Below are 18,376 nucleotides of genomic sequence, written 5' to 3'. Positions count from 1 at the left end.
AAATTGATTTTTAGTTGAAACAATCGGGAAAAAAGGCGTCTACAGCACCCGGTGTTCCCAGGCGGTCACCCATCCAAGTACTAACCGGGCCCGACGTTGCTTAACTTCAGTGATCGGACGAGAACTGGTGTTTTCAACGTGGTATGGCCGTAGACGAGAGAAGACGAATAAAACCCGTAGTTATTCCAAACTCAAGTCCGCCGAAAATTGGTTTCTTTTCAAAAAAACTAGGCGTCTACAGCACCCGGTGTTCCCAGGCGGTCACCCATCCAAGTACTGACCGGGCCCGACGTTGCTTAACTTCAGTGATCGGACGAGAACTGGTGTTTTCAACGTGGTGTGGCCGTAGACGAGAGAAGGCGAATAAAACCCGTAGTTATGCTTAACTCAAGTCCGCCGAAAATTGGTTTCTTTTCAAAAAACTAGGCGTCTACAGCACCCGGTGTTCCCAGGCGGTCACCCATCCAAGTACTGACCGGGCCCGACGTTGCTTAACTTCAGTGATCGGACGAGAACTGGTGTTTTCAACGTGGTGTGGCCGTAGACGAGCGAAGGTGAATAAAACCCGTAGTTATTTTTACTCAAATTCTTTCTGTATCTTTTTTCCCCCGGGGCGGAGGGGGGGGGGGAGCTAATGTTATGCCAAAGAAGACGTACAATGGCCTGAAGTGCGGAAAATTGATTTTTAGTTGAAACAATCGGGAAAAAAGGCGTCTACAGCACCCGGTGTTCCCAGGCGGTCACCCATCCAAGTACTAACCGGGCCCGACGTTGCTTAACTTCAGTGATCGGACGAGAACTGGTGTTTTCAACGTGGTATGGCCGTAGACGAGAGAAGACGAATAAAACCCGTAGTTATTCCAAACTCAAGTCCGCCGAAAATTGGTTTCTTTTCAAAAAAACTAGGCGTCTACAGCACCCGGTGTTCCCAGGCGGTCACCCATCCAAGTACTGACCGGGCCCGACGTTGCTTAACTTCAGTGATCGGACGAGAACTGGTGTTTTCAACGTGGTGTGGCCGTAGACGAGAGAAGGCGAATAAAACCCGTAGTTATGCTTAACTCAAGTCCGCCGAAAATTGGTTTCTTTTCAAAAAACTAGGCGTCTACAGCACCCGGTGTTCCCAGGCGGTCACCCATCCAAGTACTGACCGGGCCCGACGTTGCTTAACTTCAGTGATCGGACGAGAACTGGTGTTTTCAACGTGGTGTGGCCGTAGACGAGCGAAGGTGAATAAAACCCGTAGTTATTTTTACTCAAATTCTTTCTGTATCTTTTTTCCCCCGGGGCGGAGGGGGGGGGGGAGCTAATGTTATGCCAAAGAAGACGTACAATGGCCTGAAGTGCGGAAAATTGATTTTTAGTTGAAACAATCGGGAAAAAAGGCGTCTACAGCACCCGGTGTTCCCAGGCGGTCACCCATCCAAGTACTAACCGGGCCCGACGTTGCTTAACTTCAGTGATCGGACGAGAACTGGTGTTTTCAACGTGGTATGGCCGTAGACGAGAGAAGACGAATAAAACCCGTAGTTATTCCAAACTCAAGTCCGCCGAAAATTGGTTTCTTTTCAAAAAAACTAGGCGTCTACAGCACCCGGTGTTCCCAGGCGGTCACCCATCCAAGTACTGACCGGGCCCGACGTTGCTTAACTTCAGTGATCGGACGAGAACTGGTGTTTTCAACGTGGTGTGGCCGTAGACGAGAGAAGGCGAATAAAACCCGTAGTTATGCTTAACTCAAGTCCGCCGAAAATTGGTTTCTTTTCAAAAAACTAGGCGTCTACAGCACCCGGTGTTCCCAGGCGGTCACCCATCCAAGTACTGACCGGGCCCGACGTTGCTTAACTTCAGTGATCGGACGAGAACTGGTGTTTTCAACGTGGTGTGGCCGTAGACGAGCGAAGGTGAATAAAACCCGTAGTTATTTTTACTCAAATTCTTTCTGTATCTTTTTTCCCCCGGGGCGGAGGGGGGGGGGAGCTAATGTTATGCCAAAGAAGACGTACAATGGCCTGAAGTGCGGAAAATTGATTTTTAGTTGAAACAATCGGGAAAAAAGGCGTCTACAGCACCCGGTGTTCCCAGGCGGTCACCCATCCAAGTACTAACCGGGCCCGACGTTGCTTAACTTCAGTGATCGGACGAGAACTGGTGTTTTCAACGTGGTATGGCCGTAGACGAGAGAAGACGAATAAAACCCGTAGTTATTCCAAACTCAAGTCCGCCGAAAATTGGTTTCTTTTCAAAAAAACTAGGCGTCTACAGCACCCGGTGTTCCCAGGCGGTCACCCATCCAAGTACTGACCGGGCCCGACGTTGCTTAACTTCAGTGATCGGACGAGAACTGGTGTTTTCAACGTGGTGTGGCCGTAGACGAGAGAAGGCGAATAAAACCCGTAGTTATGCTTAACTCAAGTCCGCCGAAAATTGGTTTCTTTTCAAAAAACTAGGCGTCTACAGCACCCGGTGTTCCCAGGCGGTCACCCATCCAAGTACTGACCGGGCCCGACGTTGCTTAACTTCAGTGATCGGACGAGAACTGGTGTTTTCAACGTGGTGTGGCCGTAGACGAGCGAAGGTGAATAAAACCCGTAGTTATTTTTACTCAAATTCTTTCTGTATCTTTTTTCCCCCGGGGCGGAGGGGGGGGGGAGCTAATGTTATGCCAAAGAAGACGTACAATGGCCTGAAGTGCGGAAAATTGATTTTTAGTTGAAACAATCGGGAAAAAAGGCGTCTACAGCACCCGGTGTTCCCAGGCGGTCACCCATCCAAGTACTAACCGGGCCCGACGTTGCTTAACTTCAGTGATCGGACGAGAACTGGTGTTTTCAACGTGGTATGGCCGTAGACGAGAGAAGACGAATAAAACCCGTAGTTATTCCAAACTCAAGTCCGCCGAAAATTGGTTTCTTTTCAAAAAAACTAGGCGTCTACAGCACCCGGTGTTCCCAGGCGGTCACCCATCCAAGTACTGACCGGGCCCGACGTTGCTTAACTTCAGTGATCGGACGAGAACTGGTGTTTTCAACGTGGTGTGGCCGTAGACGAGAGAAGGCGAATAAAACCCGTAGTTATGCTTAACTCAAGTCCGCCGAAAATTGGTTTCTTTTCAAAAAACTAGGCGTCTACAGCACCCGGTGTTCCCAGGCGGTCACCCATCCAAGTACTGACCGGGCCCGACGTTGCTTAACTTCAGTGATCGGACGAGAACTGGTGTTTTCGACGTGGTGTGGCCGTAGACGAGCGAAGGTGAATAAAACCCGTAGTTATTTTTACTCAAATTCTTTCTGTATCTTTTTTCCCCCGGGGCGGAGGGGGGGGGAGCTAATGTTATGCCAAAGAAGACGTACAATGGCCTGAAGTGCGGAAAATTGATTTTTAGTTGAAACAATCGGGAAAAAAGGCGTCTACAGCACCCGGTGTTCCCAGGCGGTCACCCATCCAAGTACTAACCGGGCCCGACGTTGCTTAACTTCAGTGATCGGACGAGAACTGGTGTTTTCAACGTGGTATGGCCGTAGACGAGAGAAGACGAATAAAACCCGTAGTTATTCCAAACTCAAGTCCGCCGAAAATTGGTTTCTTTTCAAAAAAACTAGGCGTCTACAGCACCCGGTGTTCCCAGGCGGTCACCCATCCAAGTACTGACCGGGCCCGACGTTGCTTAACTTCAGTGATCGGACGAGAACTGGTGTTTTCAACGTGGTGTGGCCGTAGACGAGAGAAGGCGAATAAAACCCGTAGTTATGCTTAACTCAAGTCCGCCGAAAATTGGTTTCTTTTCAAAAAACTAGGCGTCTACAGCACCCGGTGTTCCCAGGCGGTCACCCATCCAAGTACTGACCGGGCCCGACGTTGCTTAACTTCAGTGATCGGACGAGAACTGGTGTTTTCAACGTGGTGTGGCCGTAGACGAGCGAAGGTGAATAAAACCCGTAGTTATTTTTACTCAAATTCTTTCTGTATCTTTTTTCCCCCGGGGCGGAGGGGGGGGGGGGAGCTAATGTTATGCCAAAGAAGACGTACAATGGCCTGAAGTGCGGAAAATTGATTTTTAGTTGAAACAATCGGGAAAAAAGGCGTCTACAGCACCCGGTGTTCCCAGGCGGTCACCCATCCAAGTACTAACCGGGCCCGACGTTGCTTAACTTCAGTGATCGGACGAGAACTGGTGTTTTCAACGTGGTATGGCCGTAGACGAGAGAAGACGAATAAAACCCGTAGTTATTCCAAACTCAAGTCCGCCGAAAATTGGTTTCTTTTCAAAAAAACTAGGCGTCTACAGCACCCGGTGTTCCCAGGCGGTCACCCATCCAAGTACTGACCGGGCCCGACGTTGCTTAACTTCAGTGATCGGACGAGAACTGGTGTTTTCAACGTGGTGTGGCCGTAGACGAGAGAAGGCGAATAAAACCCGTAGTTATGCTTAACTCAAGTCCGCCGAAAATTGGTTTCTTTTCAAAAAACTAGGCGTCTACAGCACCCGGTGTTCCCAGGCGGTCACCCATCCAAGTACTGACCGGGCCCGACGTTGCTTAACTTCAGTGATCGGACGAGAACTGGTGTTTTCAACGTGGTGTGGCCGTAGACGAGCGAAGGTGAATAAAACCCGTAGTTATTTTTACTCAAATTCTTTCTGTATCTTTTTTCCCCCGGGGCGGAGGGGGGGGGGAGCTAATGTTATGCCAAAGAAGACGTACAATGGCCTGAAGTGCGGAAAATTGATTTTTAGTTGAAACAATCGGGAAAAAAGGCGTCTACAGCACCCAGTGTTCCCAGGCGGTCACCCATCCAAGTACTAACCGGGCCCGACGTTGCTTAACTTCAGTGATCGGACGAGAACTGGTGTTTTCAACGTGGTATGGCCGTAGACGAGAGAAGACGAATAAAACCCGTAGTTATTCCAAACTCAAGTCCGCCGAAAATTGGTTTCTTTTCAAAAAAACTAGGCGTCTACAGCACCCGGTGTTCCCAGGCGGTCACCCATCCAAGTACTGACCGGGCCCGACGTTGCTTAACTTCAGTGATCGGACGAGAACTGGTGTTTTCAACGTGGTGTGGCCGTAGACGAGAGAAGGCGAATAAAACCCGTAGTTATGCTTAACTCAAGTCCGCCGAAAATTGGTTTCTTTTCAAAAAACTAGGCGTCTACAGCACCCGGTGTTCCCAGGCGGTCACCCATCCAAGTACTGACCGGGCCCGACGTTGCTTAACTTCAGTGATCGGACGAGAACTGGTGTTTTCAACGTGGTGTGGCCGTAGACGAGCGAAGGTGAATAAAACCCGTAGTTATTTTTACTCAAATTCTTTCTGTATCTTTTTTCCCCCGGGGCGGAGGGGGGGGGGGAGCTAATGTTATGCCAAAGAAGACGTACAATGGCCTGAAGTGCGGAAAATTGATTTTTAGTTGAAACAATCGGGAAAAAAGGCGTCTACAGCACCCGGTGTTCCCAGGCGGTCACCCATCCAAGTACTAACCGGGCCCGACGTTGCTTAACTTCAGTGATCGGACGAGAACTGGTGTTTTCAACGTGGTATGGCCGTAGACGAGAGAAGACGAATAAAACCCGTAGTTATTCCAAACTCAAGTCCGCCGAAAATTGGTTTCTTTTCAAAAAAACTAGGCGTCTACAGCACCCGGTGTTCCCAGGCGGTCACCCATCCAAGTACTGACCGGGCCCGACGTTGCTTAACTTCAGTGATCGGACGAGAACTGGTGTTTTCAACGTGGTGTGGCCGTAGACGAGAGAAGGCGAATAAAACCCGTAGTTATGCTTAACTCAAGTCCGCCGAAAATTGGTTTCTTTTCAAAAAACTAGGCGTCTACAGCACCCGGTGTTCCCAGGTGGTCACCCATCCAAGTACTGACCGGGCCCGACGTTGCTTAACTTCAGTGATCGGACGAGAACTGGTGTTTTCAACGTGGTGTGGCCGTAGACGAGCGAAGGTGAATAAAACCCGTAGTTATTTTTACTCAAATTCTTTCTGTATCTTTTTTCCCCCGGGGCGGAGGGGGGGGGGGAGCTAATGTTATGCCAAAGAAGACGTACAATGGCCTGAAGTGCGGAAAATTGATTTTTAGTTGAAACAATCGGGAAAAAAGGCGTCTACAGCACCCGGTGTTCCCAGGCGGTCACCCATCCAAGTACTAACCGGGCCCGACGTTGCTTAACTTCAGTGATCGGACGAGAACTGGTGTTTTCAACGTGGTATGGCCGTAGACGAGAGAAGACGAATAAAACCCGTAGTTATTCCAAACTCAAGTCCGCCGAAAATTGGTTTCTTTTCAAAAAAACTAGGCGTCTACAGCACCCGGTGTTCCCAGGCGGTCACCCATCCAAGTACTGACCGGGCCCGACGTTGCTTAACTTCAGTGATCGGACGAGAACTGGTGTTTTCAACGTGGTGTGGCCGTAGACGAGAGAAGGCGAATAAAACCCGTAGTTATGCTTAACTCAAGTCCGCCGAAAATTGGTTTCTTTTCAAAAAACTAGGCGTCTACAGCACCCGGTGTTCCCAGGCGGTCACCCATCCAAGTACTGACCGGGCCCGACGTTGCTTAACTTCAGTGATCGGACGAGAACTGGTGTTTTCAACGTGGTGTGGCCGTAGACGAGCGAAGGTGAATAAAACCCGTAGTTATTTTTACTCAAATTCTTTCTGTATCTTTTTTCCCCCGGGGCGGAGGGGGGGGGGGGAGCTAATGTTATGCCAAAGAAGACGTACAATGGCCTGAAGTGCGGAAAATTGATTTTTAGTTGAAACAATCGGGAAAAAAGGCGTCTACAGCACCCGGTGTTCCCAGGCGGTCACCCATCCAAGTACTAACCGGGCCCGACGTTGCTTAACTTCAGTGATCGGACGAGAACTGGTGTTTTCAACGTGGTATGGCCGTAGACGAGAGAAGACGAATAAAACCCGTAGTTATTCCAAACTCAAGTCCGCCGAAAATTGGTTTCTTTTCAAAAAAACTAGGCGTCTACAGCACCCGGTGTTCCCAGGCGGTCACCCATCCAAGTACTGACCGGGCCCGACGTTGCTTAACTTCAGTGATCGGACGAGAACTGGTGTTTTCAACGTGGTGTGGCCGTAGACGAGAGAAGGCGAATAAAACCCGTAGTTATGCTTAACTCAAGTCCGCCGAAAATTGGTTTCTTTTCAAAAAACTAGGCGTCTACAGCACCCGGTGTTCCCAGGCGGTCACCCATCCAAGTACTGACCGGGCCCGACGTTGCTTAACTTCAGTGATCGGACGAGAACTGGTGTTTTCAACGTGGTGTGGCCGTAGACGAGCGAAGGTGAATAAAACCCGTAGTTATTTTTACTCAAATTCTTTCTGTATCTTTTTTCCCCCGGGGCGGAGGGGGGGGGGGAGCTAATGTTATGCCAAAGAAGACGTACAATGGCCTGAAGTGCGGAAAATTGATTTTTAGTTGAAACAATCGGGAAAAAAGGCGTCTACAGCACCCGGTGTTCCCAGGCGGTCACCCATCCAAGTACTAACCGGGCCCGACGTTGCTTAACTTCAGTGATCGGACGAGAACTGGTGTTTTCAACGTGGTATGGCCGTAGACGAGAGAAGACGAATAAAACCCGTAGTTATTCCAAACTCAAGTCCGCCGAAAATTGGTTTCTTTTCAAAAAAACTAGGCGTCTACAGCACCCGGTGTTCCCAGGCGGTCACCCATCCAAGTACTGACCGGGCCCGACGTTGCTTAACTTCAGTGATCGGACGAGAACTGGTGTTTTCAACGTGGTGTGGCCGTAGACGAGAGAAGGCGAATAAAACCCGTAGTTATGCTTAACTCAAGTCCGCCGAAAATTGGTTTCTTTTCAAAAAACTAGGCGTCTACAGCACCCGGTGTTCCCAGGCGGTCACCCATCCAAGTACTGACCGGGCCCGACGTTGCTTAACTTCAGTGATCGGACGAGAACTGGTGTTTTCAACGTGGTGTGGCCGTAGACGAGCGAAGGTGAATAAAACCCGTAGTTATTTTTACTCAAATTCTTTCTGTATCTTTTTTCCCCCGGGGCGGAGGGGGGGGGGGAGCTAATGTTATGCCAAAGAAGACGTACAATGGCCTGAAGTGCGGAAAATTGATTTTTAGTTGAAACAATCGGGAAAAAAGGCGTCTACAGCACCCGGTGTTCCCAGGCGGTCACCCATCCAAGTACTAACCGGGCCCGACGTTGCTTAACTTCAGTGATCGGACGAGAACTGGTGTTTTCAACGTGGTATGGCCGTAGACGAGAGAAGACGAATAAAACCCGTAGTTATTCCAAACTCAAGTCCGCCGAAAATTGGTTTCTTTTCAAAAAAACTAGGCGTCTACAGCACCCGGTGTTCCCAGGCGGTCACCCATCCAAGTACTGACCGGGCCCGACGTTGCTTAACTTCAGTGATCGGACGAGAACTGGTGTTTTCAACGTGGTGTGGCCGTAGACGAGAGAAGGCGAATAAAACCCGTAGTTATGCTTAACTCAAGTCCGCCGAAAATTGGTTTCTTTTCAAAAAACTAGGCGTCTACAGCACCCGGTGTTCCCAGGCGGTCACCCATCCAAGTACTGACCGGGCCCGACGTTGCTTAACTTCAGTGATCGGACGAGAACTGGTGTTTTCAACGTGGTGTGGCCGTAGACGAGCGAAGGTGAATAAAACCCGTAGTTATTTTTACTCAAATTCTTTCTGTATCTTTTTTCCCCCGGGGCGGAGGGGGGGGGGAGCTAATGTTATGCCAAAGAAGACGTACAATGGCCTGAAGTGCGGAAAATTGATTTTTAGTTGAAACAATCGGGAAAAAAGGCGTCTACAGCACCCGGTGTTCCCAGGCGGTCACCCATCCAAGTACTAACCGGGCCCGACGTTGCTTAACTTCAGTGATCGGACGAGAACTGGTGTTTTCAACGTGGTATGGCCGTAGACGAGAGAAGACGAATAAAACCCGTAGTTATTCCAAACTCAAGTCCGCCGAAAATTGGTTTCTTTTCAAAAAAACTAGGCGTCTACAGCACCCGGTGTTCCCAGGCGGTCACCCATCCAAGTACTGACCGGGCCCGACGTTGCTTAACTTCAGTGATCGGACGAGAACTGGTGTTTTCAACGTGGTGTGGCCGTAGACGAGAGAAGGCGAATAAAACCCGTAGTTATGCTTAACTCAAGTCCGCCGAAAATTGGTTTCTTTTCAAAAAACTAGGCGTCTACAGCACCCGGTGTTCCCAGGCGGTCACCCATCCAAGTACTGACCGGGCCCGACGTTGCTTAACTTCAGTGATCGGACGAGAACTGGTGTTTTCAACGTGGTGTGGCCGTAGACGAGCGAAGGTGAATAAAACCCGTAGTTATTTTTACTCAAATTCTTTCTGTATCTTTTTTCCCCCGGGGCGGAGGGGGGGGGGAGCTAATGTTATGCCAAAGAAGACGTACAATGGCCTGAAGTGCGGAAAATTGATTTTTAGTTGAAACAATCGGGAAAAAAGGCGTCTACAGCACCCGGTGTTCCCAGGCGGTCACCCATCCAAGTACTAACCGGGCCCGACGTTGCTTAACTTCAGTGATCGGACGAGAACTGGTGTTTTCAACGTGGTATGGCCGTAGACGAGAGAAGACGAATAAAACCCGTAGTTATTCCAAACTCAAGTCCGCCGAAAATTGGTTTCTTTTCAAAAAAACTAGGCGTCTACAGCACCCGGTGTTCCCAGGCGGTCACCCATCCAAGTACTGACCGGGCCCGACGTTGCTTAACTTCAGTGATCGGACGAGAACTGGTGTTTTCAACGTGGTGTGGCCGTAGACGAGAGAAGGCGAATAAAACCCGTAGTTATGCTTAACTCAAGTCCGCCGAAAATTGGTTTCTTTTCAAAAAACTAGGCGTCTACAGCACCCGGTGTTCCCAGGCGGTCACCCATCCAAGTACTGACCGGGCCCGACGTTGCTTAACTTCAGTGATCGGACGAGAACTGGTGTTTTCAACGTGGTGTGGCCGTAGACGAGCGAAGGTGAATAAAACCCGTAGTTATTTTTACTCAAATTCTTTCTGTATCTTTTTTCCCCCGGGGCGGAGGGGGGGGGGAGCTAATGTTATGCCAAAGAAGACGTACAATGGCCTGAAGTGCGGAAAATTGATTTTTAGTTGAAACAATCGGGAAAAAAGGCGTCTACAGCACCCGGTGTTCCCAGGCGGTCACCCATCCAAGTACTAACCGGGCCCGACGTTGCTTAACTTCAGTGATCGGACGAGAACTGGTGTTTTCAACGTGGTATGGCCGTAGACGAGAGAAGACGAATAAAACCCGTAGTTATTCCAAACTCAAGTCCGCCGAAAATTGGTTTCTTTTCAAAAAAACTAGGCGTCTACAGCACCCGGTGTTCCCAGGCGGTCACCCATCCAAGTACTGACCGGGCCCGACGTTGCTTAACTTCAGTGATCGGACGAGAACTGGTGTTTTCAACGTGGTGTGGCCGTAGACGAGAGAAGGCGAATAAAACCCGTAGTTATGCTTAACTCAAGTCCGCCGAAAATTGGTTTCTTTTCAAAAAACTAGGCGTCTACAGCACCCGGTGTTCCCAGGCGGTCACCCATCCAAGTACTGACCGGGCCCGACGTTGCTTAACTTCAGTGATCGGACGAGAACTGGTGTTTTCAACGTGGTGTGGCCGTAGACGAGCGAAGGTGAATAAAACCCGTAGTTATTTTTACTCAAATTCTTTCTGTATCTTTTTTCCCCCGGGGCGGAGGGGGGGGGGAGCTAATGTTATGCCAAAGAAGACGTACAATGGCCTGAAGTGCGGAAAATTGATTTTTAGTTGAAACAATCGGGAAAAAAGGCGTCTACAGCACCCGGTGTTCCCAGGCGGTCACCCATCCAAGTACTAACCGGGCCCGACGTTGCTTAACTTCAGTGATCGGACGAGAACTGGTGTTTTCAACGTGGTATGGCCGTAGACGAGAGAAGACGAATAAAACCCGTAGTTATTCCAAACTCAAGTCCGCCGAAAATTGGTTTCTTTTCAAAAAAACTAGGCGTCTACAGCACCCGGTGTTCCCAGGCGGTCACCCATCCAAGTACTGACCGGGCCCGACGTTGCTTAACTTCAGTGATCGGACGAGAACTGGTGTTTTCAACGTGGTGTGGCCGTAGACGAGAGAAGGCGAATAAAACCCGTAGTTATGCTTAACTCAAGTCCGCCGAAAATTGGTTTCTTTTCAAAAAACTAGGCGTCTACAGCACCCGGTGTTCCCAGGCGGTCACCCATCCAAGTACTGACCGGGCCCGACGTTGCTTAACTTCAGTGATCGGACGAGAACTGGTGTTTTCAACGTGGTGTGGCCGTAGACGAGCGAAGGTGAATAAAACCCGTAGTTATTTTTACTCAAATTCTTTCTGTATCTTTTTTCCCCCGGGGCGGAGGGGGGGGGGGAGCTAATGTTATGCCAAAGAAGACGTACAATGGCCTGAAGTGCGGAAAATTGATTTTTAGTTGAAACAATCGGGAAAAAAGGCGTCTACAGCACCCGGTGTTCCCAGGCGGTCACCCATCCAAGTACTAACCGGGCCCGACGTTGCTTAACTTCAGTGATCGGACGAGAACTGGTGTTTTCAACGTGGTATGGCCGTAGACGAGAGAAGACGAATAAAACCCGTAGTTATTCCAAACTCAAGTCCGCCGAAAATTGGTTTCTTTTCAAAAAAACTAGGCGTCTACAGCACCCGGTGTTCCCAGGCGGTCACCCATCCAAGTACTGACCGGGCCCGACGTTGCTTAACTTCAGTGATCGGACGAGAACTGGTGTTTTCAACGTGGTGTGGCCGTAGACGAGAGAAGGCGAATAAAACCCGTAGTTATGCTTAACTCAAGTCCGCCGAAAATTGGTTTCTTTTCAAAAAACTAGGCGTCTACAGCACCCGGTGTTCCCAGGCGGTCACCCATCCAAGTACTGACCGGGCCCGACGTTGCTTAACTTCAGTGATCGGACGAGAACTGGTGTTTTCAACGTGGTGTGGCCGTAGACGAGCGAAGGTGAATAAAACCCGTAGTTATTTTTACTCAAATTCTTTCTGTATCTTTTTTCCCCCGGGGCGGAGGGGGGGGGGGAGCTAATGTTATGCCAAAGAAGACGTACAATGGCCTGAAGTGCGGAAAATTGATTTTTAGTTGAAACAATCGGGAAAAAAAGGCGTCTACAGCACCCGGTGTTCCCAGGCGGTCACCCATCCAAGTACTAACCGGGCCCGACGTTGCTTAACTTCAGTGATCGGACGAGAACTGGTGTTTTCAACGTGGTATGGCCGTAGACGAGAGAAGACGAATAAAACCCGTAGTTATTCCAAACTCAAGTCCGCCGAAAATTGGTTTCTTTTCAAAAAAACTAGGCGTCTACAGCACCCGGTGTTCCCAGGCGGTCACCCATCCAAGTACTGACCGGGCCCGACGTTGCTTAACTTCAGTGATCGGACGAGAACTGGTGTTTTCAACGTGGTGTGGCCGTAGACGAGAGAAGGCGAATAAAACCCGTAGTTATGCTTAACTCAAGTCCGCCGAAAATTGGTTTCTTTTCAAAAAACTAGGCGTCTACAGCACCCGGTGTTCCCAGGCGGTCACCCATCCAAGTACTGACCGGGCCCGACGTTGCTTAACTTCAGTGATCGGACGAGAACTGGTGTTTTCAACGTGGTGTGGCCGTAGACGAGCGAAGGTGAATAAAACCCGTAGTTATTTTTACTCAAATTCTTTCTGTATCTTTTTTCCCCCGGGGCGGAGGGGGGGGGGGAGCTAATGTTATGCCAAAGAAGACGTACAATGGCCTGAAGTGCGGAAAATTGATTTTTAGTTGAAACAATCGGGAAAAAAGGCGTCTACAGCACCCGGTGTTCCCAGGCGGTCACCCATCCAAGTACTAACCGGGCCCGACGTTGCTTAACTTCAGTGATCGGACGAGAACTGGTGTTTTCAACGTGGTATGGCCGTAGACGAGAGAAGACGAATAAAACCCGTAGTTATTCCAAACTCAAGTCCGCCGAAAATTGGTTTCTTTTCAAAAAAACTAGGCGTCTACAGCACCCGGTGTTCCCAGGCGGTCACCCATCCAAGTACTGACCGGGCCCGACGTTGCTTAACTTCAGTGATCGGACGAGAACTGGTGTTTTCAACGTGGTGTGGCCGTAGACGAGAGAAGGCGAATAAAACCCGTAGTTATGCTTAACTCAAGTCCGCCGAAAATTGGTTTCTTTTCAAAAAACTAGGCGTCTACAGCACCCGGTGTTCCCAGGCGGTCACCCATCCAAGTACTGACCGGGCCCGACGTTGCTTAACTTCAGTGATCGGACGAGAACTGGTGTTTTCAACGTGGTGTGGCCGTAGACGAGCGAAGGTGAATAAAACCCGTAGTTATTTTTACTCAAATTCTTTCTGTATCTTTTTTCCCCCGGGGCGGAGGGGGGGGGAGCTAATGTTATGCCAAAGAAGACGTACAATGGCCTGAAGTGCGGAAAATTGATTTTTAGTTGAAACAATCGGGAAAAAAGGCGTCTACAGCACCCGGTGTTCCCAGGCGGTCACCCATCCAAGTACTAACCGGGCCCGACGTTGCTTAACTTCAGTGATCGGACGAGAACTGGTGTTTTCAACGTGGTATGGCCGTAGACGAGAGAAGACGAATAAAACCCGTAGTTATTCCAAACTCAAGTCCGCCGAAAATTGGTTTCTTTTCAAAAAAACTAGGCGTCTACAGCACCCGGTGTTCCCAGGCGGTCACCCATCCAAGTACTGACCGGGCCCGACGTTGCTTAACTTCAGTGATCGGACGAGAACTGGTGTTTTCAACGTGGTGTGGCCGTAGACGAGAGAAGGCGAATAAAACCCGTAGTTATGCTTAACTCAAGTCCGCCGAAAATTGGTTTCTTTTCAAAAAACTAGGCGTCTACAGCACCCGGTGTTCCCAGGCGGTCACCCATCCAAGTACTGACCGGGCCCGACGTTGCTTAACTTCAGTGATCGGACGAGAACTGGTGTTTTCAACGTGGTGTGGCCGTAGACGAGCGAAGGTGAATAAAACCCGTAGTTATTTTTACTCAAATTCTTTCTGTATCTTTTTTCCCCCGGGGCGGAGGGGGGGGGGGAGCTAATGTTATGCCAAAGAAGACGTACAATGGCCTGAAGTGCGGAAAATTGATTTTTAGTTGAAACAATCGGGAAAAAAGGCGTCTACAGCACCCGGTGTTCCCAGGCGGTCACCCATCCAAGTACTAACCGGGCCCGACGTTGCTTAACTTCAGTGATCGGACGAGAACTGGTGTTTTCAACGTGGTATGGCCGTAGACGAGAGAAGACGAATAAAACCCGTAGTTATTCCAAACTCAAGTCCGCCGAAAATTGGTTTCTTTTCAAAAAAACTAGGCGTCTACAGCACCCGGTGTTCCCCAGGCGGTCACCCATCCAAGTACTGACCGGGCCCGACGTTGCTTAACTTCAGTGATCGGACGAGAACTGGTGTTTTCAACGTGGTGTGGCCGTAGACGAGAGAAGGCGAATAAAACCCGTAGTTATGCTTAACTCAAGTCCGCCGAAAATTGGTTTCTTTTCAAAAAACTAGGCGTCTACAGCACCCGGTGTTCCCAGGCGGTCACCCATCCAAGTACTGACCGGGCCCGACGTTGCTTAACTTCAGTGATCGGACGAGAACTGGTGTTTTCAACGTGGTGTGGCCGTAGACGAGCGAAGGTGAATAAAACCCGTAGTTATTTTTACTCAAATTCTTTCTGTATCTTTTTTCCCCCGGGGCGGAGGGGGGGGGGGGAGCTAATGTTATGCCAAAGAAGACGTACAATGGCCTGAAGTGCGGAAAATTGATTTTTAGTTGAAACAATCAAAAAGGCGTCTACAGCACCCGGTGTTCCCAGGCGGTCACCCATCCAAGTACTAACCGGGCCCGACGTTGCTTAACTTCAGTGATCGGACGAGAACTGGTGTTTTCAACGTGGTATGGCCGTAGACGAGAGAAGACGAATAAAACCCGTAGTTATTCCAAACTCAAGTCCGCCGAAAATTGGTTTCTTTTCAAAAAAACTAGGCGTCTACAGCACCCGGTGTTCCCAGGCGGTCACCCATCCAAGTACTGACCGGGCCCGACGTTGCTTAACTTCAGTGATCGGACGAGAACTGGTGTTTTCAACGTGGTGTGGCCGTAGACGAGAGAAGGCGAATAAAACCCGTAGTTATGCTTAACTCAAGTCCGCCGAAAATTGGTTTCTTTTCAAAAAACTAGGCGTCTACAGCACCCGGTGTTCCCAGGCGGTCACCCATCCAAGTACTGACCGGGCCCGACGTTGCTTAACTTCAGTGATCGGACGAGAACTGGTGTTTTCAACGTGGTGTGGCCGTAGACGAGCGAAGGTGAATAAAACCCGTAGTTATTTTTACTCAAATTCTTTCTGTATCTTTTTTCCCCCGGGGCGGAGGGGGGGGGGGAGCTAATGTTATGCCAAAGAAGACGTACAATGGCCTGAAGTGCGGAAAATTGATTTTTAGTTGAAACAATCGGGAAAAAAGGCGTCTACAGCACCCGGTGTTCCCAGGCGGTCACCCATCCAAGTACTAACCGGGCCCGACGTTGCTTAACTTCAGTGATCGGACGAGAACTGGTGTTTTCAACGTGGTATGGCCGTAGACGAGAGAAGACGAATAAAACCCGTAGTTATTCCAAACTCAAGTCCGCCGAAAATTGGTTTCTTTTCAAAAAAACTAGGCGTCTACAGCACCCGGTGTTCCCAGGCGGTCACCCATCCAAGTACTGACCGGGCCCGACGTTGCTTAACTTCAGTGATCGGACGAGAACTGGTGTTTTCAACGTGGTGTGGCCGTAGACGAGAGAAGGCGAATAAAACCCGTAGTTATGCTTAACTCAAGTCCGCCGAAAATTGGTTTCTTTTCAAAAAACTAGGCGTCTACAGCACCCGGTGTTCCCAGGCGGTCACCCATCCAAGTACTGACCGGGCCCGACGTTGCTTAACTTCAGTGATCGGACGAGAACTGGTGTTTTCAACGTGGTGTGGCCGTAGACGAGCGAAGGTGAATAAAACCCGTAGTTATTTTTACTCAAATTCTTTCTGTATCTTTTTTCCCCCGGGGCGGAGGGGGGGGGGAGCTAATGTTATGCCAAAGAAGACGTACAATGGCCTGAAGTGCGGAAAATTGATTTTTAGTTGAAACAATCGGGAAAAAAGGCGTCTACAGCACCCGGTGTTCCCAGGCGGTCACCCATCCAAGTACTAACCGGGCCCGACGTTGCTTAACTTCAGTGATCGGACGAGAACTGGTGTTTTCAACGTGGTATGGCCGTAGACGAGAGAAGACGAATAAAACCCGTAGTTATTCCAAACTCAAGTCCGCCGAAAATTGGTTTCTTTTCAAAAAAACTAGGCGTCTACAGCACCCGGTGTTCCCAGGCGGTCACCCATCCAAGTACTGACCGGGCCCGACGTTGCTTAACTTCAGTGATCGGACGAGAACTGGTGTTTTCAACGTGGTGTGGCCGTAGACGAGAGAAGGCGAATAAAACCCGTAGTTATGCTTAACTCAAGTCCGCCGAAAATTGGTTTCTTTTAAAAAAACTAGGCGTCTACAGCACCCGGTGTTCCCAGGCGGTCACCCATCCAAGTACTGACCGGGCCCGACGTTGCTTAACTTCAGTGATCGGACGAGAACTGGTGTTTTCAACGTGGTGTGGCCGTAGACGAGCGAAGGTGAATAAAACCCGTAGTTATTTTTACTCAAATTCTTTCTGTATCTTTTTTCCCCCGGGGCGGAGGGGGGGGGGAGCTAATGTTATGCCAAAGAAGACGTACAATGGCCTGAAGTGCGGAAAATTGATTTTTAGTTGAAACAATCGGGAAAAAAGGCGTCTACAGCACCCGGTGTTCCCAGGCGGTCACCCATCCAAGTACTAACCGGGCCCGACGTTGCTTAACTTCAGTGATCGGACGAGAACTGGTGTTTTCAACGTGGTATGGCCGTAGACGAGAGAAGACGAATAAAACCCGTAGTTATTCCAAACTCAAGTCCGCCGAAAATTGGTTTCTTTTCAAAAAAACTAGGCGTCTACAGCACCCGGTGTTCCCAGGCGGTCACCCATCCAAGTACTGACCGGGCCCGACGTTGCTTAACTTCAGTGATCGGACGAGAACTGGTGTTTTCAACGTGGTGTGGCCGTAGACGAGAGAAGGCGAATAAAACCCGTAGTTATGCTTAACTCAAGTCCGCCGAAAATTGGTTTCTTTTCAAAAAACTAGGCGTCTACAGCACCCGGTGTTCCCAGGCGGTCACCCATCCAAGTACTGACCGGGCCCGACGTTGCTTAACTTCAGTGATCGGACGAGAACTGGTGTTTTCAACGTGGTGTGGCCGTAGACGAGCGAAGGTGAATAAAACCCGTAGTTATTTTTACTCAAATTCTTTCTGTATCTTTTTTCCCCCGGGGCGGAGGGGGGGGGGAGCTAATGTTATGCCAAAGAAGACGTACAATGGCCTGAAGTGCGGAAAATTGATTTTTAGTTGAAACAATCGGGAAAAAAGGCGTCTACAGCACCCGGTGTTCCCAGGCGGTCACCCATCCAAGTACTAACCGGGCCCGACGTTGCTTAACTTCAGTGATCGGACGAGAACTGGTGTTTTCAACGTGGTATGGCCGTAGACGAGAGAAGACGAATAAAACCCGTAGTTATTCCAAACTCAAGTCCGCCGAAAATTGGTTTCTTTTCAAAAAAACTAGGCGTCTACAGCACCCGGTGTTCCCAGGCGGTCACCCATCCAAGTACTGACCGGGCCCGACGTTGCTTAACTTCAGTGATCGGACGAGAACTGGTGTTTTCAACGTGGTGTGGCCGTAGACGAGAGAAGGCGAATAAAACCCGTAGTTATGCTTAACTCAAGTCCGCCGAAAATTGGTTTCTTTTCAAAAAACTAGGCGTCTACAGCACCCGGTGTTCCCAGGCGGTCACCCATCCAAGTACTGACCGGGCCCGACGTTGCTTAACTTCAGTGATCGGACGAGAACTGGTGTTTTCAACGTGGTGTGGCCGTAGACGAGCGAAGGTGAATAAAACCCGTAGTTATTTTTACTCAAATTCTTTCTGTATCTTTTTTCCCCCGGGGCGGAGGGGGGGGGGGAGCTAATGTTATGCCAAAGAAGACGTACAATGGCCTGAAGTGCGGAAAATTGATTTTTAGTTGAAACAATCGGGAAAAAAGGCGTCTACAGCACCCGGTGTTCCCAGGCGGTCACCCATCCAAGTACTAACCGGGCCCGACGTTGCTTAACTTCAGTGATCGGACGAGAACTGGTGTTTTCAACGTGGTATGGCCGTAGACGAGAGAAGA

General features: G+C 49.7%; 82 non-coding genes across 82 annotated transcripts; all 82 read right to left on the bottom strand.

Annotated features, from left to right (window-relative positions):
- Nucleotides 1-36: 36 nt before the first annotated feature.
- LOC130011681 (5S ribosomal RNA) lies at nt 37-155 on the bottom strand. Its single transcript, XR_008786990.1, has one exon. It is a non-coding gene; the product is annotated as a 5S ribosomal RNA (ribosomal RNA).
- Nucleotides 156-232: 77 nt separating this feature from the next.
- On the bottom strand, nt 233-351 carry LOC130011128 (5S ribosomal RNA). Its single transcript, XR_008786433.1, has one exon. It is a non-coding gene; the product is annotated as a 5S ribosomal RNA (ribosomal RNA).
- Nucleotides 352-427: 76 nt separating this feature from the next.
- Nucleotides 428-546, bottom strand: LOC130011127 (5S ribosomal RNA). The gene has a single exon (XR_008786432.1). It is a non-coding gene; the product is annotated as a 5S ribosomal RNA (ribosomal RNA).
- Nucleotides 547-711: 165 nt separating this feature from the next.
- On the bottom strand, nt 712-830 carry LOC130011680 (5S ribosomal RNA). The gene has a single exon (XR_008786989.1). It is a non-coding gene; the product is annotated as a 5S ribosomal RNA (ribosomal RNA).
- Nucleotides 831-907: 77 nt separating this feature from the next.
- LOC130011126 (5S ribosomal RNA) lies at nt 908-1,026 on the bottom strand. Its single transcript, XR_008786431.1, has one exon. It is a non-coding gene; the product is annotated as a 5S ribosomal RNA (ribosomal RNA).
- A 76-nt stretch (nt 1,027-1,102) lies between these two features.
- Nucleotides 1,103-1,221, bottom strand: LOC130011124 (5S ribosomal RNA). Its single transcript, XR_008786429.1, has one exon. It is a non-coding gene; the product is annotated as a 5S ribosomal RNA (ribosomal RNA).
- Nucleotides 1,222-1,386: 165 nt separating this feature from the next.
- LOC130011679 (5S ribosomal RNA) lies at nt 1,387-1,505 on the bottom strand. The gene has a single exon (XR_008786988.1). It is a non-coding gene; the product is annotated as a 5S ribosomal RNA (ribosomal RNA).
- Nucleotides 1,506-1,582: 77 nt separating this feature from the next.
- On the bottom strand, nt 1,583-1,701 carry LOC130011123 (5S ribosomal RNA). Its single transcript, XR_008786428.1, has one exon. It is a non-coding gene; the product is annotated as a 5S ribosomal RNA (ribosomal RNA).
- Nucleotides 1,702-1,777: 76 nt separating this feature from the next.
- On the bottom strand, nt 1,778-1,896 carry LOC130011122 (5S ribosomal RNA). The gene has a single exon (XR_008786427.1). It is a non-coding gene; the product is annotated as a 5S ribosomal RNA (ribosomal RNA).
- A 164-nt stretch (nt 1,897-2,060) lies between these two features.
- On the bottom strand, nt 2,061-2,179 carry LOC130011678 (5S ribosomal RNA). Its single transcript, XR_008786987.1, has one exon. It is a non-coding gene; the product is annotated as a 5S ribosomal RNA (ribosomal RNA).
- A 77-nt stretch (nt 2,180-2,256) lies between these two features.
- Nucleotides 2,257-2,375, bottom strand: LOC130011121 (5S ribosomal RNA). Its single transcript, XR_008786426.1, has one exon. It is a non-coding gene; the product is annotated as a 5S ribosomal RNA (ribosomal RNA).
- Nucleotides 2,376-2,451: 76 nt separating this feature from the next.
- LOC130011120 (5S ribosomal RNA) lies at nt 2,452-2,570 on the bottom strand. The gene has a single exon (XR_008786425.1). It is a non-coding gene; the product is annotated as a 5S ribosomal RNA (ribosomal RNA).
- Nucleotides 2,571-2,734: 164 nt separating this feature from the next.
- Nucleotides 2,735-2,853, bottom strand: LOC130011677 (5S ribosomal RNA). Its single transcript, XR_008786986.1, has one exon. It is a non-coding gene; the product is annotated as a 5S ribosomal RNA (ribosomal RNA).
- A 77-nt stretch (nt 2,854-2,930) lies between these two features.
- Nucleotides 2,931-3,049, bottom strand: LOC130011118 (5S ribosomal RNA). Its single transcript, XR_008786423.1, has one exon. It is a non-coding gene; the product is annotated as a 5S ribosomal RNA (ribosomal RNA).
- A 76-nt stretch (nt 3,050-3,125) lies between these two features.
- On the bottom strand, nt 3,126-3,244 carry LOC130011608 (5S ribosomal RNA). Its single transcript, XR_008786915.1, has one exon. It is a non-coding gene; the product is annotated as a 5S ribosomal RNA (ribosomal RNA).
- Nucleotides 3,245-3,407: 163 nt separating this feature from the next.
- Nucleotides 3,408-3,526, bottom strand: LOC130011676 (5S ribosomal RNA). Its single transcript, XR_008786985.1, has one exon. It is a non-coding gene; the product is annotated as a 5S ribosomal RNA (ribosomal RNA).
- Nucleotides 3,527-3,603: 77 nt separating this feature from the next.
- LOC130011117 (5S ribosomal RNA) lies at nt 3,604-3,722 on the bottom strand. The gene has a single exon (XR_008786422.1). It is a non-coding gene; the product is annotated as a 5S ribosomal RNA (ribosomal RNA).
- Nucleotides 3,723-3,798: 76 nt separating this feature from the next.
- LOC130011116 (5S ribosomal RNA) lies at nt 3,799-3,917 on the bottom strand. Its single transcript, XR_008786421.1, has one exon. It is a non-coding gene; the product is annotated as a 5S ribosomal RNA (ribosomal RNA).
- A 166-nt stretch (nt 3,918-4,083) lies between these two features.
- Nucleotides 4,084-4,202, bottom strand: LOC130011675 (5S ribosomal RNA). Its single transcript, XR_008786984.1, has one exon. It is a non-coding gene; the product is annotated as a 5S ribosomal RNA (ribosomal RNA).
- A 77-nt stretch (nt 4,203-4,279) lies between these two features.
- LOC130011115 (5S ribosomal RNA) lies at nt 4,280-4,398 on the bottom strand. Its single transcript, XR_008786420.1, has one exon. It is a non-coding gene; the product is annotated as a 5S ribosomal RNA (ribosomal RNA).
- Nucleotides 4,399-4,474: 76 nt separating this feature from the next.
- LOC130011114 (5S ribosomal RNA) lies at nt 4,475-4,593 on the bottom strand. The gene has a single exon (XR_008786419.1). It is a non-coding gene; the product is annotated as a 5S ribosomal RNA (ribosomal RNA).
- A 164-nt stretch (nt 4,594-4,757) lies between these two features.
- LOC130011903 (5S ribosomal RNA) lies at nt 4,758-4,876 on the bottom strand. The gene has a single exon (XR_008787217.1). It is a non-coding gene; the product is annotated as a 5S ribosomal RNA (ribosomal RNA).
- A 77-nt stretch (nt 4,877-4,953) lies between these two features.
- On the bottom strand, nt 4,954-5,072 carry LOC130011113 (5S ribosomal RNA). The gene has a single exon (XR_008786418.1). It is a non-coding gene; the product is annotated as a 5S ribosomal RNA (ribosomal RNA).
- Nucleotides 5,073-5,148: 76 nt separating this feature from the next.
- On the bottom strand, nt 5,149-5,267 carry LOC130011112 (5S ribosomal RNA). The gene has a single exon (XR_008786417.1). It is a non-coding gene; the product is annotated as a 5S ribosomal RNA (ribosomal RNA).
- A 165-nt stretch (nt 5,268-5,432) lies between these two features.
- On the bottom strand, nt 5,433-5,551 carry LOC130011674 (5S ribosomal RNA). Its single transcript, XR_008786983.1, has one exon. It is a non-coding gene; the product is annotated as a 5S ribosomal RNA (ribosomal RNA).
- A 77-nt stretch (nt 5,552-5,628) lies between these two features.
- On the bottom strand, nt 5,629-5,747 carry LOC130011111 (5S ribosomal RNA). The gene has a single exon (XR_008786416.1). It is a non-coding gene; the product is annotated as a 5S ribosomal RNA (ribosomal RNA).
- A 76-nt stretch (nt 5,748-5,823) lies between these two features.
- Nucleotides 5,824-5,942, bottom strand: LOC130011917 (5S ribosomal RNA). Its single transcript, XR_008787231.1, has one exon. It is a non-coding gene; the product is annotated as a 5S ribosomal RNA (ribosomal RNA).
- A 165-nt stretch (nt 5,943-6,107) lies between these two features.
- Nucleotides 6,108-6,226, bottom strand: LOC130011672 (5S ribosomal RNA). The gene has a single exon (XR_008786981.1). It is a non-coding gene; the product is annotated as a 5S ribosomal RNA (ribosomal RNA).
- Nucleotides 6,227-6,303: 77 nt separating this feature from the next.
- LOC130011110 (5S ribosomal RNA) lies at nt 6,304-6,422 on the bottom strand. Its single transcript, XR_008786415.1, has one exon. It is a non-coding gene; the product is annotated as a 5S ribosomal RNA (ribosomal RNA).
- A 76-nt stretch (nt 6,423-6,498) lies between these two features.
- On the bottom strand, nt 6,499-6,617 carry LOC130011109 (5S ribosomal RNA). Its single transcript, XR_008786414.1, has one exon. It is a non-coding gene; the product is annotated as a 5S ribosomal RNA (ribosomal RNA).
- A 166-nt stretch (nt 6,618-6,783) lies between these two features.
- On the bottom strand, nt 6,784-6,902 carry LOC130011671 (5S ribosomal RNA). The gene has a single exon (XR_008786980.1). It is a non-coding gene; the product is annotated as a 5S ribosomal RNA (ribosomal RNA).
- Nucleotides 6,903-6,979: 77 nt separating this feature from the next.
- LOC130011107 (5S ribosomal RNA) lies at nt 6,980-7,098 on the bottom strand. Its single transcript, XR_008786412.1, has one exon. It is a non-coding gene; the product is annotated as a 5S ribosomal RNA (ribosomal RNA).
- Nucleotides 7,099-7,174: 76 nt separating this feature from the next.
- Nucleotides 7,175-7,293, bottom strand: LOC130011106 (5S ribosomal RNA). The gene has a single exon (XR_008786411.1). It is a non-coding gene; the product is annotated as a 5S ribosomal RNA (ribosomal RNA).
- A 165-nt stretch (nt 7,294-7,458) lies between these two features.
- On the bottom strand, nt 7,459-7,577 carry LOC130011670 (5S ribosomal RNA). The gene has a single exon (XR_008786979.1). It is a non-coding gene; the product is annotated as a 5S ribosomal RNA (ribosomal RNA).
- A 77-nt stretch (nt 7,578-7,654) lies between these two features.
- Nucleotides 7,655-7,773, bottom strand: LOC130011105 (5S ribosomal RNA). The gene has a single exon (XR_008786410.1). It is a non-coding gene; the product is annotated as a 5S ribosomal RNA (ribosomal RNA).
- A 76-nt stretch (nt 7,774-7,849) lies between these two features.
- LOC130011104 (5S ribosomal RNA) lies at nt 7,850-7,968 on the bottom strand. Its single transcript, XR_008786409.1, has one exon. It is a non-coding gene; the product is annotated as a 5S ribosomal RNA (ribosomal RNA).
- Nucleotides 7,969-8,133: 165 nt separating this feature from the next.
- Nucleotides 8,134-8,252, bottom strand: LOC130011669 (5S ribosomal RNA). The gene has a single exon (XR_008786978.1). It is a non-coding gene; the product is annotated as a 5S ribosomal RNA (ribosomal RNA).
- A 77-nt stretch (nt 8,253-8,329) lies between these two features.
- On the bottom strand, nt 8,330-8,448 carry LOC130011103 (5S ribosomal RNA). The gene has a single exon (XR_008786408.1). It is a non-coding gene; the product is annotated as a 5S ribosomal RNA (ribosomal RNA).
- Nucleotides 8,449-8,524: 76 nt separating this feature from the next.
- Nucleotides 8,525-8,643, bottom strand: LOC130011102 (5S ribosomal RNA). The gene has a single exon (XR_008786407.1). It is a non-coding gene; the product is annotated as a 5S ribosomal RNA (ribosomal RNA).
- Nucleotides 8,644-8,807: 164 nt separating this feature from the next.
- Nucleotides 8,808-8,926, bottom strand: LOC130011668 (5S ribosomal RNA). The gene has a single exon (XR_008786977.1). It is a non-coding gene; the product is annotated as a 5S ribosomal RNA (ribosomal RNA).
- Nucleotides 8,927-9,003: 77 nt separating this feature from the next.
- LOC130011101 (5S ribosomal RNA) lies at nt 9,004-9,122 on the bottom strand. The gene has a single exon (XR_008786406.1). It is a non-coding gene; the product is annotated as a 5S ribosomal RNA (ribosomal RNA).
- Nucleotides 9,123-9,198: 76 nt separating this feature from the next.
- LOC130011100 (5S ribosomal RNA) lies at nt 9,199-9,317 on the bottom strand. The gene has a single exon (XR_008786405.1). It is a non-coding gene; the product is annotated as a 5S ribosomal RNA (ribosomal RNA).
- A 164-nt stretch (nt 9,318-9,481) lies between these two features.
- On the bottom strand, nt 9,482-9,600 carry LOC130011667 (5S ribosomal RNA). The gene has a single exon (XR_008786976.1). It is a non-coding gene; the product is annotated as a 5S ribosomal RNA (ribosomal RNA).
- A 77-nt stretch (nt 9,601-9,677) lies between these two features.
- Nucleotides 9,678-9,796, bottom strand: LOC130011099 (5S ribosomal RNA). Its single transcript, XR_008786404.1, has one exon. It is a non-coding gene; the product is annotated as a 5S ribosomal RNA (ribosomal RNA).
- A 76-nt stretch (nt 9,797-9,872) lies between these two features.
- LOC130011098 (5S ribosomal RNA) lies at nt 9,873-9,991 on the bottom strand. Its single transcript, XR_008786403.1, has one exon. It is a non-coding gene; the product is annotated as a 5S ribosomal RNA (ribosomal RNA).
- Nucleotides 9,992-10,155: 164 nt separating this feature from the next.
- On the bottom strand, nt 10,156-10,274 carry LOC130011666 (5S ribosomal RNA). The gene has a single exon (XR_008786975.1). It is a non-coding gene; the product is annotated as a 5S ribosomal RNA (ribosomal RNA).
- Nucleotides 10,275-10,351: 77 nt separating this feature from the next.
- Nucleotides 10,352-10,470, bottom strand: LOC130011096 (5S ribosomal RNA). Its single transcript, XR_008786401.1, has one exon. It is a non-coding gene; the product is annotated as a 5S ribosomal RNA (ribosomal RNA).
- Nucleotides 10,471-10,546: 76 nt separating this feature from the next.
- Nucleotides 10,547-10,665, bottom strand: LOC130011095 (5S ribosomal RNA). Its single transcript, XR_008786400.1, has one exon. It is a non-coding gene; the product is annotated as a 5S ribosomal RNA (ribosomal RNA).
- A 164-nt stretch (nt 10,666-10,829) lies between these two features.
- On the bottom strand, nt 10,830-10,948 carry LOC130011665 (5S ribosomal RNA). Its single transcript, XR_008786974.1, has one exon. It is a non-coding gene; the product is annotated as a 5S ribosomal RNA (ribosomal RNA).
- Nucleotides 10,949-11,025: 77 nt separating this feature from the next.
- LOC130011094 (5S ribosomal RNA) lies at nt 11,026-11,144 on the bottom strand. Its single transcript, XR_008786399.1, has one exon. It is a non-coding gene; the product is annotated as a 5S ribosomal RNA (ribosomal RNA).
- Nucleotides 11,145-11,220: 76 nt separating this feature from the next.
- Nucleotides 11,221-11,339, bottom strand: LOC130011093 (5S ribosomal RNA). Its single transcript, XR_008786398.1, has one exon. It is a non-coding gene; the product is annotated as a 5S ribosomal RNA (ribosomal RNA).
- Nucleotides 11,340-11,504: 165 nt separating this feature from the next.
- On the bottom strand, nt 11,505-11,623 carry LOC130011664 (5S ribosomal RNA). The gene has a single exon (XR_008786973.1). It is a non-coding gene; the product is annotated as a 5S ribosomal RNA (ribosomal RNA).
- A 77-nt stretch (nt 11,624-11,700) lies between these two features.
- Nucleotides 11,701-11,819, bottom strand: LOC130011092 (5S ribosomal RNA). Its single transcript, XR_008786397.1, has one exon. It is a non-coding gene; the product is annotated as a 5S ribosomal RNA (ribosomal RNA).
- Nucleotides 11,820-11,895: 76 nt separating this feature from the next.
- Nucleotides 11,896-12,014, bottom strand: LOC130011091 (5S ribosomal RNA). Its single transcript, XR_008786396.1, has one exon. It is a non-coding gene; the product is annotated as a 5S ribosomal RNA (ribosomal RNA).
- A 166-nt stretch (nt 12,015-12,180) lies between these two features.
- LOC130011663 (5S ribosomal RNA) lies at nt 12,181-12,299 on the bottom strand. The gene has a single exon (XR_008786972.1). It is a non-coding gene; the product is annotated as a 5S ribosomal RNA (ribosomal RNA).
- A 77-nt stretch (nt 12,300-12,376) lies between these two features.
- LOC130011090 (5S ribosomal RNA) lies at nt 12,377-12,495 on the bottom strand. Its single transcript, XR_008786395.1, has one exon. It is a non-coding gene; the product is annotated as a 5S ribosomal RNA (ribosomal RNA).
- Nucleotides 12,496-12,571: 76 nt separating this feature from the next.
- LOC130011089 (5S ribosomal RNA) lies at nt 12,572-12,690 on the bottom strand. The gene has a single exon (XR_008786394.1). It is a non-coding gene; the product is annotated as a 5S ribosomal RNA (ribosomal RNA).
- Nucleotides 12,691-12,855: 165 nt separating this feature from the next.
- Nucleotides 12,856-12,974, bottom strand: LOC130011661 (5S ribosomal RNA). The gene has a single exon (XR_008786970.1). It is a non-coding gene; the product is annotated as a 5S ribosomal RNA (ribosomal RNA).
- A 77-nt stretch (nt 12,975-13,051) lies between these two features.
- Nucleotides 13,052-13,170, bottom strand: LOC130011088 (5S ribosomal RNA). The gene has a single exon (XR_008786393.1). It is a non-coding gene; the product is annotated as a 5S ribosomal RNA (ribosomal RNA).
- A 76-nt stretch (nt 13,171-13,246) lies between these two features.
- LOC130011087 (5S ribosomal RNA) lies at nt 13,247-13,365 on the bottom strand. Its single transcript, XR_008786392.1, has one exon. It is a non-coding gene; the product is annotated as a 5S ribosomal RNA (ribosomal RNA).
- Nucleotides 13,366-13,528: 163 nt separating this feature from the next.
- Nucleotides 13,529-13,647, bottom strand: LOC130011660 (5S ribosomal RNA). Its single transcript, XR_008786969.1, has one exon. It is a non-coding gene; the product is annotated as a 5S ribosomal RNA (ribosomal RNA).
- Nucleotides 13,648-13,724: 77 nt separating this feature from the next.
- LOC130011085 (5S ribosomal RNA) lies at nt 13,725-13,843 on the bottom strand. The gene has a single exon (XR_008786390.1). It is a non-coding gene; the product is annotated as a 5S ribosomal RNA (ribosomal RNA).
- A 76-nt stretch (nt 13,844-13,919) lies between these two features.
- LOC130011084 (5S ribosomal RNA) lies at nt 13,920-14,038 on the bottom strand. The gene has a single exon (XR_008786389.1). It is a non-coding gene; the product is annotated as a 5S ribosomal RNA (ribosomal RNA).
- Nucleotides 14,039-14,203: 165 nt separating this feature from the next.
- On the bottom strand, nt 14,204-14,322 carry LOC130011659 (5S ribosomal RNA). The gene has a single exon (XR_008786968.1). It is a non-coding gene; the product is annotated as a 5S ribosomal RNA (ribosomal RNA).
- A 77-nt stretch (nt 14,323-14,399) lies between these two features.
- Nucleotides 14,400-14,519, bottom strand: LOC130011629 (5S ribosomal RNA). The gene has a single exon (XR_008786936.1). It is a non-coding gene; the product is annotated as a 5S ribosomal RNA (ribosomal RNA).
- A 76-nt stretch (nt 14,520-14,595) lies between these two features.
- LOC130011083 (5S ribosomal RNA) lies at nt 14,596-14,714 on the bottom strand. The gene has a single exon (XR_008786388.1). It is a non-coding gene; the product is annotated as a 5S ribosomal RNA (ribosomal RNA).
- A 162-nt stretch (nt 14,715-14,876) lies between these two features.
- On the bottom strand, nt 14,877-14,995 carry LOC130011658 (5S ribosomal RNA). The gene has a single exon (XR_008786967.1). It is a non-coding gene; the product is annotated as a 5S ribosomal RNA (ribosomal RNA).
- Nucleotides 14,996-15,072: 77 nt separating this feature from the next.
- LOC130011082 (5S ribosomal RNA) lies at nt 15,073-15,191 on the bottom strand. The gene has a single exon (XR_008786387.1). It is a non-coding gene; the product is annotated as a 5S ribosomal RNA (ribosomal RNA).
- Nucleotides 15,192-15,267: 76 nt separating this feature from the next.
- LOC130011081 (5S ribosomal RNA) lies at nt 15,268-15,386 on the bottom strand. Its single transcript, XR_008786386.1, has one exon. It is a non-coding gene; the product is annotated as a 5S ribosomal RNA (ribosomal RNA).
- Nucleotides 15,387-15,551: 165 nt separating this feature from the next.
- Nucleotides 15,552-15,670, bottom strand: LOC130011657 (5S ribosomal RNA). Its single transcript, XR_008786966.1, has one exon. It is a non-coding gene; the product is annotated as a 5S ribosomal RNA (ribosomal RNA).
- Nucleotides 15,671-15,747: 77 nt separating this feature from the next.
- LOC130011080 (5S ribosomal RNA) lies at nt 15,748-15,866 on the bottom strand. Its single transcript, XR_008786385.1, has one exon. It is a non-coding gene; the product is annotated as a 5S ribosomal RNA (ribosomal RNA).
- Nucleotides 15,867-15,942: 76 nt separating this feature from the next.
- LOC130011079 (5S ribosomal RNA) lies at nt 15,943-16,061 on the bottom strand. Its single transcript, XR_008786384.1, has one exon. It is a non-coding gene; the product is annotated as a 5S ribosomal RNA (ribosomal RNA).
- A 164-nt stretch (nt 16,062-16,225) lies between these two features.
- On the bottom strand, nt 16,226-16,344 carry LOC130011656 (5S ribosomal RNA). Its single transcript, XR_008786965.1, has one exon. It is a non-coding gene; the product is annotated as a 5S ribosomal RNA (ribosomal RNA).
- A 77-nt stretch (nt 16,345-16,421) lies between these two features.
- Nucleotides 16,422-16,540, bottom strand: LOC130011078 (5S ribosomal RNA). Its single transcript, XR_008786383.1, has one exon. It is a non-coding gene; the product is annotated as a 5S ribosomal RNA (ribosomal RNA).
- A 76-nt stretch (nt 16,541-16,616) lies between these two features.
- On the bottom strand, nt 16,617-16,735 carry LOC130011077 (5S ribosomal RNA). Its single transcript, XR_008786382.1, has one exon. It is a non-coding gene; the product is annotated as a 5S ribosomal RNA (ribosomal RNA).
- Nucleotides 16,736-16,899: 164 nt separating this feature from the next.
- LOC130011655 (5S ribosomal RNA) lies at nt 16,900-17,018 on the bottom strand. Its single transcript, XR_008786964.1, has one exon. It is a non-coding gene; the product is annotated as a 5S ribosomal RNA (ribosomal RNA).
- Nucleotides 17,019-17,095: 77 nt separating this feature from the next.
- On the bottom strand, nt 17,096-17,214 carry LOC130011076 (5S ribosomal RNA). The gene has a single exon (XR_008786381.1). It is a non-coding gene; the product is annotated as a 5S ribosomal RNA (ribosomal RNA).
- A 76-nt stretch (nt 17,215-17,290) lies between these two features.
- Nucleotides 17,291-17,409, bottom strand: LOC130011074 (5S ribosomal RNA). The gene has a single exon (XR_008786379.1). It is a non-coding gene; the product is annotated as a 5S ribosomal RNA (ribosomal RNA).
- A 164-nt stretch (nt 17,410-17,573) lies between these two features.
- LOC130011649 (5S ribosomal RNA) lies at nt 17,574-17,692 on the bottom strand. The gene has a single exon (XR_008786958.1). It is a non-coding gene; the product is annotated as a 5S ribosomal RNA (ribosomal RNA).
- Nucleotides 17,693-17,769: 77 nt separating this feature from the next.
- Nucleotides 17,770-17,888, bottom strand: LOC130011073 (5S ribosomal RNA). The gene has a single exon (XR_008786378.1). It is a non-coding gene; the product is annotated as a 5S ribosomal RNA (ribosomal RNA).
- Nucleotides 17,889-17,964: 76 nt separating this feature from the next.
- On the bottom strand, nt 17,965-18,083 carry LOC130011072 (5S ribosomal RNA). The gene has a single exon (XR_008786377.1). It is a non-coding gene; the product is annotated as a 5S ribosomal RNA (ribosomal RNA).
- Nucleotides 18,084-18,248: 165 nt separating this feature from the next.
- On the bottom strand, nt 18,249-18,367 carry LOC130011645 (5S ribosomal RNA). The gene has a single exon (XR_008786954.1). It is a non-coding gene; the product is annotated as a 5S ribosomal RNA (ribosomal RNA).
- Between the last annotated feature and the right edge of the window lie 9 nt (nt 18,368-18,376).

This window comes from Patella vulgata, chromosome 2 (assembly GCF_932274485.2).
Source record: "Patella vulgata chromosome 2, xgPatVulg1.2, whole genome shotgun sequence".
Lineage (NCBI taxonomy): Eukaryota > Metazoa > Mollusca > Gastropoda > Patellidae > Patella > Patella vulgata.
The sequence above is the reverse complement of the archived record's forward strand: the minus strand, read 5'-3'. Positions and strand labels throughout refer to the sequence as shown.